Raw genomic sequence first — 11,842 nt, forward strand, 5'->3', positions numbered from 1 at the left:
GCCGGAAACCGGCGCATCCGTGACCGCGGCGCCTGGACGTGAGGAGCTTTCTAAGCGGCCGGCGTGCTCAGACTCCGACTCTGCACGGAGCCTTTACGCGTGAGCCCAGGGCGAAGAGCCGGCTCCTCGCGGCCAGCGCAGAACGGGGCTCTCTCCACCGCTCCGGGAATGCCTCCGGCCAGCCACCACCTGATGTATCGTTAAGCTGTTTGGGCTCCAGCCTGGGTGGAAGTGGCAGGCCTGACGCCTAGCCACCCTGCCCCCCACCCCACACACACAAGTTCCAGACTGGGCTCCACGTGGCACACCCAAGATTTCAGGAAGACAGCTGAGCCTTCCCGGACCGGGATTCCGCGGAAGCTCGGTCCGGGCGCGCCTGGCAGAGCCTAGTGCAAGGGGCCACTTCCGCGAGCCCGGGAGCGCCCCTTGGCCCTGTCGTTGGCCCGCGCCCCAAGGCCCCTGCCTTGATCAGGGCCGTGCACAAGGCGTGAGGGATTCAGAGAGACTCAGCGACAGACCTTACCTGGAACTCCCCGCTCAGAGGAGAGGCAGACACCTAAACAGATCATTAAAAGATGTGGCAAGGACCCTGAATAAGCTATGTATGCACAGGCGCGTTCTGGGCTGTGACCCAGCCTGGGAGGAAGAGCCAGGGGATAGTTTCGTGGAGGAGGTGACAGTTCTAAAGGCTGAGTGGAGGTTACCAAGGGAGAAGGAAGGGAGGCTTCCAGGCATTGAATGCTGGTTAGCTAGCCAAGATAGGAAGAAAAAGAATTTAGTGTGAGTGTGTCTGTGTGTGTGTGCGTGTGCACGCTCGCGTATGTGTGTGTCCCAAGCTGCCTGCCACAGAAGTCTCTGGCAAATTTTAGTTTGGAAAGGTGTGGGAGGAGGCTGTGCAGAGGGGGACAGTGCAGGCTTGGAGAACGGTGAGGCAGCCCTTGCAGTGGCTGGTGGGGCCGCAGGGAGAACCTAGGGGAGAGGAGAAGCTGGGTTGGAGAAACAGCAGGGAACCACATGGGGCTGGCAAGGTGACTTCCAGGATGAAGGGGCCATAGGCAAGAGGAGAGCAATGACCACGCCTGAAGGAGGCTGGGCTGTCCAGCTGGGTGTGGTGCCCACACAAAGGCACTTCCTCAAGAAATCCATCTTAGGGGCCTTGAATTGTAAAACACACCCCTCCTGGGCTCTACAAACCCCCCATGCCTCCATTCTCACTCCCTGGAAATTCCACCGTTCACTGGCTGAAAAGTCGTAGAAAGAAGGGAAATAAAGAATGGGTTTTATTATGTAACAGTTTGGTTCCTATGGAGACTGTCTCCTCCTGGGAAGGATGGTGGTATGTTCATCCTGTAAGGGCTCAAATCTGAGGTCAAGGGCCACAGGGTAAGGGATCCCCAAACACACTTGTTGGGACCCCTGTAGTATGTTAGTAAAGTAGACGTGCGATACTTGTAACCCAGTTAGAAGTTTCTCTTGATATTTATTACAGTGAAACAAGTCTCAAGCCCCCCTTCCAAATATTGAGAAGTCAACCTAGAAACACACATAGTTTGGGGGAGAGTTCAATCAGTTTCTAATCTGGATGATGAGTTCCCTCTAGTTTGGGACCTGAGGGCTATGACACAGGTTGGCATTCCCCTGGAAGCTCCTCTCCTGGGTACCACCTTCCCCTCCATTTCCAACAGCGTGGGGTCCTTCACCATCCCAAGATGCTCATCTCTTAATGCTCATCCTCTTATACTTCCAAGCCAAGCCAGTTTTCCCTACCAGACTGGAATGGCCTAGATATACCTTGACTGGCCAGGAAGGATACTCTGCACAGGTCCCATTTCTACTAGAGCTGGGAGGCAAACCCAGAGATCACTGGGGCCCTAGGCCTGTTTACCTCTAGGCAAGACTATTTTAATCCTCTCTGCCACCTGAAGTTGGGATTACCAGCTTCCAAGGACATTGGCTTATTGGGGCTTTATCAGATTCATCAAAACCTTAATTACTTATTGATCCTAGCCAGCCCAGTCCCTTTAGACCCTGATAACCTCTGGGGCTGTAAAATCTGCCTCCCCCAATCCAGGCTCCCGGGCAAGCAACTCTACCTGATGAACAAGTTCACCCTGACTCCAATAACCTGACTGGAGAAAAGAGATTAGCAATCTCTGGGTCATATGATACAAACCCATTTTACAGAGGGGAAAACCGAGGCTCAGAGAAAGGAGTAACTTACCCAAGGCACCAGGTGAGTTGCTGCACCCAGGACTCAGTCCTCTTGGTTTGCTCCTTACTACACAAAGATGTATTCACGGAAATTAAAACTGGGTCAATAAATCCTTCATTTGCACAGAGTTCAGCCAACACAGGTGATTGCTTTTTCTAAAGAGATCTTCGGTTATACTAATTATAACCGTATTTATTTAGCATTTACCATTTGCAGGCACTGCACTCAGCACCCTACATTTTACTAGGAGACGATATTCCCATTTTCCACTTGGGAAAGGAGGGTGCAAAGAGATAAACTGGGCCCATCAGCACTCTCAACTGGAATACTACTGGAAGCCAGTAGTTTGCCACCAAACCTGCAGGTGAAGTGTCAAGACAAAGAGAATATGGTGGTCCACTAGGAAGTCACGATCGTCGTCACTTAAAGCTTCTTCATTCCATAAAGCAGACCTCTCCTTTCTCTGTCATCTTATTTCTCACCCCAGTCAATAACTGGACTGAGGAGCACCGGCTGGAATCCTGACACTCACGGGAGCCTGTTGCCCGGGCACATTCCATGGGGAGCTGTCTACTCCATGTAGAACTACCACTACCCAGCCCCTGAAGAGATGCCCCCTCTCCAATCATGTTCCTTTAAGCAAGCCCCCAGATTAAACAAGATACTGTATCATGAAAGATTGTGTTCCTCCCTCGCCAGCATAGGGCCCACCTGGGATTTCTAAGATAATTCAGCCCACACCTGCATGAAGGTTGCTACTGGCAAGACACACCAAAGCCCAACCTGGAGGATTCTCTGCAGGCCATGGCACAGAAGACCAGCTCTCCTGAGAACACAAGGAAGAGAGCAACCCAAGTCCCAGGGTCGATCCCCCACCGCCACCAGGGAGAGGTCAACCAGCATCTTAGAAGGAGCCAGGCTTAATGCCCTGAAGCTTCAATTTTGGGCTGGGCCCTCCCTACCCATGGGCTCCAAGGAACCCACAGTTGGCCAGAATATGAGCTGAAAAAATCCCACTGCTACTTTCCTCTATTAACCCACTGGGTTTTTCTTTAAAAAAAAAAAAAAAAAAGAAAGAAAGAAAGAAAAAACATTTATTGGTTACTTCATCCTTTCCTTCAGTCTCGGCATTTGGTCTTCTGTTGTATGTTCATTTTCCATCTCTACTTTGTCTTCCTTACCCCTTCTTGCCAACCTCTTTCATCTCATTTTTACTGTTTCTCAGCTTGTATTTATTTTATTTGATCTTCTTTTATATTATTATGTTTTTTATTTTATTTTTACTCTGGTTAGCCCCATGGGTTTTTACTTTTCAATTTCCCAGGGCAGCAGTCTTTTGCATCACTCTTTCCATTATTCGAGGCTTTCTATTCATTTAGTCTTGGGTTTTCTCCATGTTGGGGGTTGGGCAAGTGAGACTGAAGGTGCCCTCCCTGCACCCACCTTGCAGGAGCTTCCAGGGCAGGACCCACTAGTACATGCCGGCCCCCCACCCACACCCAGCCTTCACACCCTTTCCAGGTACCCTTTCCAGGGCACTGCCAATGGCACATGCAGGTGCCACATCTGGCAGCCCTGTCGAGGAGGCTTCTGTTTGCTGGAACCACACCCCACAGGCTAATGAGGAGGAAGGAAATCACACACAACATGTCCTTCCTAGAGAGGAGAATCTCATTTTTGCAGGGCAGGGGCCCCTCTTTTTCACCATTATATGTTCCATAAACTGGGGCCCAGTTTGGAGTGTGCAGTCTGCTTAGAACCAAGATAGTCCACAAAGTTACCAGTGTGAAAAGTTGCTTCCTTCACAAAAACAAGCTAGAACCTCAGAGGTCTTGTCCCTGGACCCAGGCTCTCCAGGCAGGGTGGGTGGCAGGACCAAACACCAGCTCAGGCCCATCTGGAGCTCTCATGCTGATGTCCAGCACTTCCCTTGGCCCCTTGGAGTTCAGCAAGGTCCCTCCCTTCCATAGGTCCCTCTGAAGGGCAGAAGAGGCAGGCTGCAGTTTGCACAAAGGCATTACTAAATGCCAAAGGACAGCAACAGGGGGGAAGGCCCGGTTCCCAGGAAGGACCCTGAGCAGTCATCTCAGGCCCAGGCATCCCAGGCAGCCTGTGTCCCAGCCTCCTCCTAAAGCAGTGATCCTCCAGGTGCATGTCCCCCAGCCTGAATCCAGGGTGTTCTTTAGAGAAAGTTCTGGCTTCCAAGGCTCTAGACCCACCCCACTTCCTTCAGGCTTGACCTGTGTGCGCCGAGTCCATTGTGTGCAAGGAAAGCATTCTCCTGCTGAGAGTCTAAAGTTTGAAAACCTCAGCACTGACAGTCTCTCCTGAGCCCAAGGGCTGGTCCAAGCCCTTCCCAGTTTGCATGCTGGGATCCCTGGTCCCCCACTACAAGGCCTGAGGAGGCTTGTCGTTTCTGTCCCTGGCCCCTGGGCCCTGCAACTCTGCCTTTTTCACTTGGGGGAGCTCCTGATTCCCCGGGAAGGACCAAGGAGCAGAGAACCAAAACCTAGCTTACCTTTTTCCAAAGAAAAACTCAGGCCTCCACACCCTCATCAGCCACTGCCAAGGCTCCAGACCCAGGACATGGTCCCCCTCTGCCACTGCCATCTGCTGCAGTGGGTCCCTCAGTGGGCTCTACACAGGCTGAGTTGAACCTGTGAGCTGAGTTAAGGAAGATCACGCACTTTCCAAGCAGAGAGAATAGCAAGAGGAAAAGTATGGAGGCAGATGCATGTAAAGGAACAGAGAGAGAAAAGCAGCGAGATGTGGAGGGGCCGGGATGGAAGGTGCCAGCATAGTCCTGGTGGGAGATACTGAGACCAGTCTCACTACTTTTCAGACATGTCTCTACAGAGCAGGGGCCTGAGGTGGCCCTGGGCAGCCAGAGACACGTCGACATGCATGTCCTCAGTGGCCATCTTAGGGAAGCCAGAGGGCCACTGATCCACGATGGACAGTCAAGACAGAGGGGTGAAGCCCTTGCGCCCCTGGCCACCAGGGAGCTCACAGGAGGCTGACCCATCCTGACTCTGCACACAACACTCTGTGCCAGTCCTCTGTCCTCTGTACTCATGAGGGATGAGGCTGCGGGTGTCCATAGGTGAGGAGGGGCCCCCAGGCTTGCTGGACCCCAGACCTGGCCTGCTCCCGTCTGTGATGGGACACCCAAGTGTCACCCCTCCCACCGGGCTGGGAGCTGCACACCACAGGCACTCTGAAATGAATGTGAGAGGCTCAACGCACCCCACTGCATCCCATCCCAAGTCAGGTATAGCCCTGCTGCTCTTACCAGCGTGGGCCTGTAGCCTCTCAAAGCCAAGCTTCCCCTTTCCCAAGGAGCAGGGATTGGGGGAACTACATCTGCCTGGAGCCCTGGCTCACCTGGCAGATAACCTCTTCCCCAGACCCAGGCCTCCAGCTAGAAGCAAACCCTAACGAATCAGATCACCCTGCTCATGGACACACCCATTTCCAGAAGCAATTTTTCTTGCCTATAAACCTCTTCTTTTATGCAATGATGAAATGAAATTGTGATTGATTTTCTCTGTCTGGGTGTCATGGCGCATTTAGCACCCTGTAACCCCGAAGGATGAAGGTGCTACCTCCTGGGGATGCTTCTAAGGACTCGGCTTGGAGCAGGGACTGCCCAGTGCTGCTTCAGGTGAGGCGGGGAGATGGCACAGGCCCTGGACGCACCGCTGATATGCTGGGCAACCTTGGGCAGCGTCCCTAAATTCCCAGACATTCATCTGGAAAATAGAGAGGGAGACCCAGCGTGTTGGTGGGGGGAAACATGACAGGGAGTAGGAGAGAGCAGAAGCCCCACGGGGAGACCCCAGGAGAGGAAGGGAACTCTGAACTTGCCAAGTGCCAGGCCTGGGTACAGCAGCCGTGCACACACCTCACTGCAGAGAAGCAGCAATGCCAGAAAAAGAATCAGCTGGAGATGGGGATAAGGGTTTGCTTGCCTCCCAGGTTCACTGTAACTGTCTCCAGAACCAGGGGAGATTAATGATAAAAGGGGATTGGAGGGAGAACCTGCCCTAGGAGATGGGAACAGCCCTCAGAGATCAGAAGGGAGGGCAGGGCTCAGCCACAGAGAGGCCCAGTCCTCCTGTCACCTGCTCATATGGTTGGTGATCAGTACAAGACCCTCTAGAATAGGGTTCACATCCCCAATCTACAGGTGAGATCACTGAGGCTCAACACAGCAAAATCCCTGGACAGTTAGTGGGTGTGATAGGCTGAAAGGTGGTCCCCCCAAAGATATTGATGCCACAATCCTCAGAACCTGTAAATGTGACCTTGTTTTTTTTTTTAATAAACCTTGTGTTTTATTTATTTATTTTATTCATTTATTTATTTTTGGCTGCATGGGTCTTCGTTGCTGCACACGGGCTTTCTCTACTTGCAGCGAGCGGGGGCTACTCTTCGTTGCGGCGCGCGGGCTTCTCATTGCGGTGGCTTCTCTTGTTGTGGAGCACGGGCTCTAGGTGCACTGGCTTCAGTAGCTGTGGCACGTGGGCTCAGTAGTTCTGGCTCGCAGGCTAAGAGCGCAGGCTCAGTAGTTGTGGTGAACGGGCTTAGTTGCTCCGCAGCATGTGAAGCTGGAGCAGGGCTCGAACCCGTGTCCCCTGAATTGGCAGGCGGATTCTTAACCATTGCGCCACCAGGGAAGTCCCGTGACCTTGTTATTTAAAACTGTTTCTTCAGATGTGGTTAAATTAAGGACTCAGGATGAGGAGATTGTCCTGGATTGTCTGGGTGAGCCCTGAATTCCATCACGTGTCCTTATGAGAGAGAAGCAGAGGTGGACACACAGACAGAAAGCAATGTGACCATGGAGATAGGGATTGGAGTGATGCAGCCACAAGCCAAGAAATGCCAGCAGCCACCAGAAGGTGGAAGAGGCAAGGACAGATTCTCCACTAGTGTCTCTGGAGGGAACATGGCCCCACCAGATTTCAGACTCCTGGCCTCTAGAATCGTGACAATAAATTTCTGTTGTTTTAAGACGCCTCATCTGTGGTAATTTGATACGGCAGCCACAGGGAAGGAACAAATGACATTGGCTGAAGCTTTGCTCCTGGATAATAAAAAGGCAAGCACCTCAGAAGGAGAAAGACATTACTCTTCCCCCTTCCCCTTTCTTCCTTCAGACCTGGAATGTAAACAGCAGATCCAAAAGACAGACTGCCACCTTGTGACCTTGAGAAGCCAAGCAGGAGACTGACATCCTCATCCCAGGATGGCAGAGCTACCAGATGACAGTGGTGGGCTTTTTCAACCCTGGACACACAACAGTTAAGCCCTCAACTAGTTAAACTACTGGAGTAAAGTTCTCAGTTATTCATAACACAAATCCTAACTGATAACCACCAACCTGAAATAACAACTGCTGACGTGATCATGCTTTTCTTTCTGTCCTTTTCTCTATTGAGGTATAATTTTTACATACAAGAAGACAAAGTATCATACCTGAAATTATTTTATTTTTAGTGCCTATAGAAGACAAGCCCCACAAGAAGGATAGTGTAATCTCATTATGATTTTATTCTCTGTATCCAGAACAATGTCTGGCATGTCTAGATGTTCAATAAATGTTAGTTAAATCAATGAATTAATTAATAAGTGAATGAACATTTTAATGTGAGCCCTTCCCCTGGCCATGAAATTGTTTTCTGAAACCTTGAATTTTTTGCTGAATACAGCTCTCTCCCATGCATCTATCATACTTTACTTAACCAGTCACTTGCTGGTGGACATTCTTTAACGCTACTGTAAAAATACTCTTACATGCATTCCAGGCCTTATGCAATTATTTTTTACGATAAATGCCTAAAAAGGTTATGCATAATTTAAATCTCTTAGTACATATTTCCAAAATTGCCTTCCAAAGCAGTTTTTAAAACCAATTAACATTTCCACGAGAAGTTTATGACAGTGTTTCTCTACACCTCCACCAACATTAGGCATTATTCATTTCTAATGTTTTTTCATTTTGGTACACGAACAGTTATGTCTTGCAGTTGTTTTAATATGCATTCCTGATCACTGGGGTCACAGATTGTTCTTTCACCAGCTTGAGGCTTTTTGGCAGGTTTTTTCAGGCCCCAGCCTCCTGCAGAGGGATGGGGGGTGGTGGAGGGATGGCCTTGAAGCCTGCATCTGCCATCATCTACTGGAGGTATGGGAACACAGACGGTGAAGGTGGGGTCCCCTTGGCCAGTGTTCAAGGCCTTCCAGGAATTGTGGGGGAGGAAAGCCAAAGGCTAGATCCCTGAGATTCCAGGACTGGAATCATGGAGCTGGGGCCTTTCTTTACTGGAAGCTGGGCCACTCCCCTGGTCCCCTGCTAAGGGCCACGGTGGGAAAGACACGTGTTCTGGTGTGAGACCCAGAGCCTGATGGTGGGAACTTGGGAAGCCACAGGTGGGGACAGGACTGCGCTTGGGGGCTGGCAAGGGCCAAGGTAAGCTGATGCCGGGCCTAGAGAGACCTAGTAGGCTGTTAAGGACTTCTGAGAAGCCTAAGCAGAGTTAGAAGAAGGAGAAAGGGGTAGGTATTCCGGGAAGCATAAGCAAAGGCACCAAGCAGGTTCAAGAACGACGTGTGCTCATGCCCAGACCAGCCCTGTCTTCAGGACCACATAGCTAGCCACAGCCTGGAGCAGAGACGCCCCCATGCACATCCTCATGGCCACATTCTCCCTCAGTTGGTCACAAACCCAGAAAAGCGCCAGGCCACAGCCCAGGCCAGCCTACTCCCTAAGGAAGGCCATCATGGAGGTTGTTAAAACATCTCCTGCCCCTCACCCTGCAACCCTGCAACACAGCACTGTTACCCCATTTCACAGATGTGGAGATTGTGCACCAACTGAAGAGCATTGTCTAGTACCTCCAGGCTGCACCGGGATAGGGAAAGAGCCACAAGTGCCCCAAGGGTTGGGAGACTCCTGAAGGAGGAGCCCCGGGCCTGGCAGAGAGAGGGCCACCTCCCTGTTCCCGTGCCCACCATGCCAGACCAGAGGAGATGGACCCAGGGACTCAGTGCCAAGCTTCCCAGGCTGGACCTACTGTCCTGAGCGGGGGCAGCCATGGTGCAATGCTGCCCCCTGCCGGCGTCCAGGGAACAGGCCCAGCTGCAACTGCGATGAGGCCCCCAGGAGACAGGACCTGGCTCTGGGCTATATGGTTGCCTTGACCTGGGTGGGGATTGTTGGGGAAGCTGTGCTGGGCGGTAGCGAAGTCAGAAGCCAGAGAGATTTAGATCTCAGTGAAAATAACAATAACGGCCATCATTTACTATGAGCCAGGTACTGCTCTAATGCTTTACATATATTGTTAACTCATTTACTCCTAACTCACTTCTTAATAGGGGAGGCACACTAATTATCTCCATTTTACAGAGGAGGAAACTGACATACTAGAAGGTTCTGTAACTTGCTCAACTAAGAAGTGGCAGAGTGCCCCAACAAGGTCTCACTTTCTGCAATTTCTAGAAGCTAACCCGCATGTCTCAGCCACAGCTGCAGAAGAGCAGACAGGTGTCCTGTAGCCCCAATTATGAACCATTCTTTCCTTGGGCCACATGGAAGGACTCAGGCCCTGGATTTCACATGGGCCTGGGACTTCTCTGAGCCTTCCCACGGAGTTTAAAAGGCTGGAATCTCAGAAGACTCCAGAATTTAAGGGAATGACCCGAGTCATCCTTGTCCTAGGACACCCAAGATCCAGATGGAAAAGAGCCCTGTGGGCCTTTGTGAAGAACACCTGTGTGCAGTGTCTGTCCTCCCAGCTGCAGACAGCTCTGGCCCTCCTGTTCTCACCCTGATTACTGCAAAAGTTTCAAGCTCAGTCCTCTCCCAACCATATGTCAAATTATGACATCCTGCTTAAAACCCTTTACTACAACTCAACAACAACGAAGCAAACCACTGGATTTAAAAATGGGCAAAGGATTTAAACAGATATTTCTTCAAAGAAGATATACAAATGCCCAGTAAAGATGTAAATAGATGCTCAACGTCTTTAGTTATTAGGGATATGCAAATCAAAATCATAGTGAGGTACAACCTCACACCTACGAGGATCAAAATATTATTTAAAAAAAAGTGTTGGTGAAGATGTGAAAAAAAAAGTGTTGGTGAAGATGTGAAGAAATTGGAACTTTTGTGTACTATTGGTGGGAACGTAAAATGGTACAGCCACTATGGAAAACAGTATAGCATATTCTCAAAAAATTAAAAATAGTATTACCACACATGCAAAAATAAATTCTCTAACCCGTATGGTGATGGGTGTTAACTAGATTTACTGTTGTGATCATCTCGTAATGTACACAAATATTAAACCATTATGTTGTACACCTGAAACTAATATAATGATATATGTTAATTCTACCTCAATTTACAAAAAAACTAGCAATATATGGACTAAAAAAATTACATGTGGTCTAGCAATTCTGCTTCTGGGTATATACCCAAAATAGTTGAAAGCAGGATCTTAAAGAGATATTAGTATAGGCATCTTCACAGCATTCGCTATAGCCAAAAAGTGGAAGCTACCCAAGTGTCCATCAAAAGGTGAACAGATAAATAAAATGTGGTGTATACATACGATGGAATATGATTCGGCCTTATAAAGGAAGGAAATTCTGACACATGCTACAACATGGATGAATCCTGAGGACATAAGCTGTATGAATAAAACAGCCCCCAAAAGACAAACACTCTATGACTCCTCTCCTGTGAGGCCCCTAAAGCAGTTGGATTCATAGGGATGGAAGGTAGAATGGTGGTTGCCAGGGGCTGGGGGAGGGAGGATAGCTACAGAGTTTCAGTTAGGGAAGATTTTTAAAGTTCTGGGTGAGGAATTCCCTGGTGGTCCAGTGGTTAAGACTCAGTACATTCACTGCTGTGGGCCCAGGTTCAATCCCTGGTCAGGGAACTAAGATCCTGCAAGCTGTATGGTACAGCCAAAAAAATTAAAAGTTCTGGGTAAATGTACAGTTCTGTGATGTCTGTTTTACTCAACATTTATTCAAAATTTAATTTTGTTTAACTTTTTTACTTTTAATCGTATAAAATACTGTTTAACGTAGATAAATATGAAACACATAATAGAATTATCTAAATAGTATTTCAGTCTAGTATATATAGGTAACGTGGGTGTTACGAACTAAAAATCCTGCTAAGTTATATATTTCTTACCACTAATAAACATAATAGATACATCTTTTATTCTGTCTTTATTTATTTATTTTATTGGAGTAGAGTTGATTTACAATGATATGTTAGTTTCACGTGTGCAGCAGTGATTCAGTTATACATATACATATATATCTTCTTCAGATTCTTTTTCATTATAGATTATTACAAGATATTAAGTCTAGTTCCCTGTGCTATAAGGTAGGTCCTTGTTGATTAGCTATTTTGTATATAGTAGTGTGTATAAGTTAACCCCAAACTCCTAATTTATCCCTCCCACCCCCATCCCCTTTGGTAACCATAAGGCTCCCACCCCCATCCCCTTTGGTAACCATAAGGCTCCCACCCCCATCCCCTTTGGTGACCATAAGGCTCCCACCCCCATCCCCTTTGGTGACCATAAGGCTCCCACCCCCCAT

The sequence above is a fragment of the Phocoena sinus genome, chromosome 16, assembly GCF_008692025.1.
Source record: "Phocoena sinus isolate mPhoSin1 chromosome 16, mPhoSin1.pri, whole genome shotgun sequence".
Classification (NCBI taxonomy): Eukaryota; Metazoa; Chordata; class Mammalia; order Artiodactyla; family Phocoenidae; genus Phocoena; species Phocoena sinus.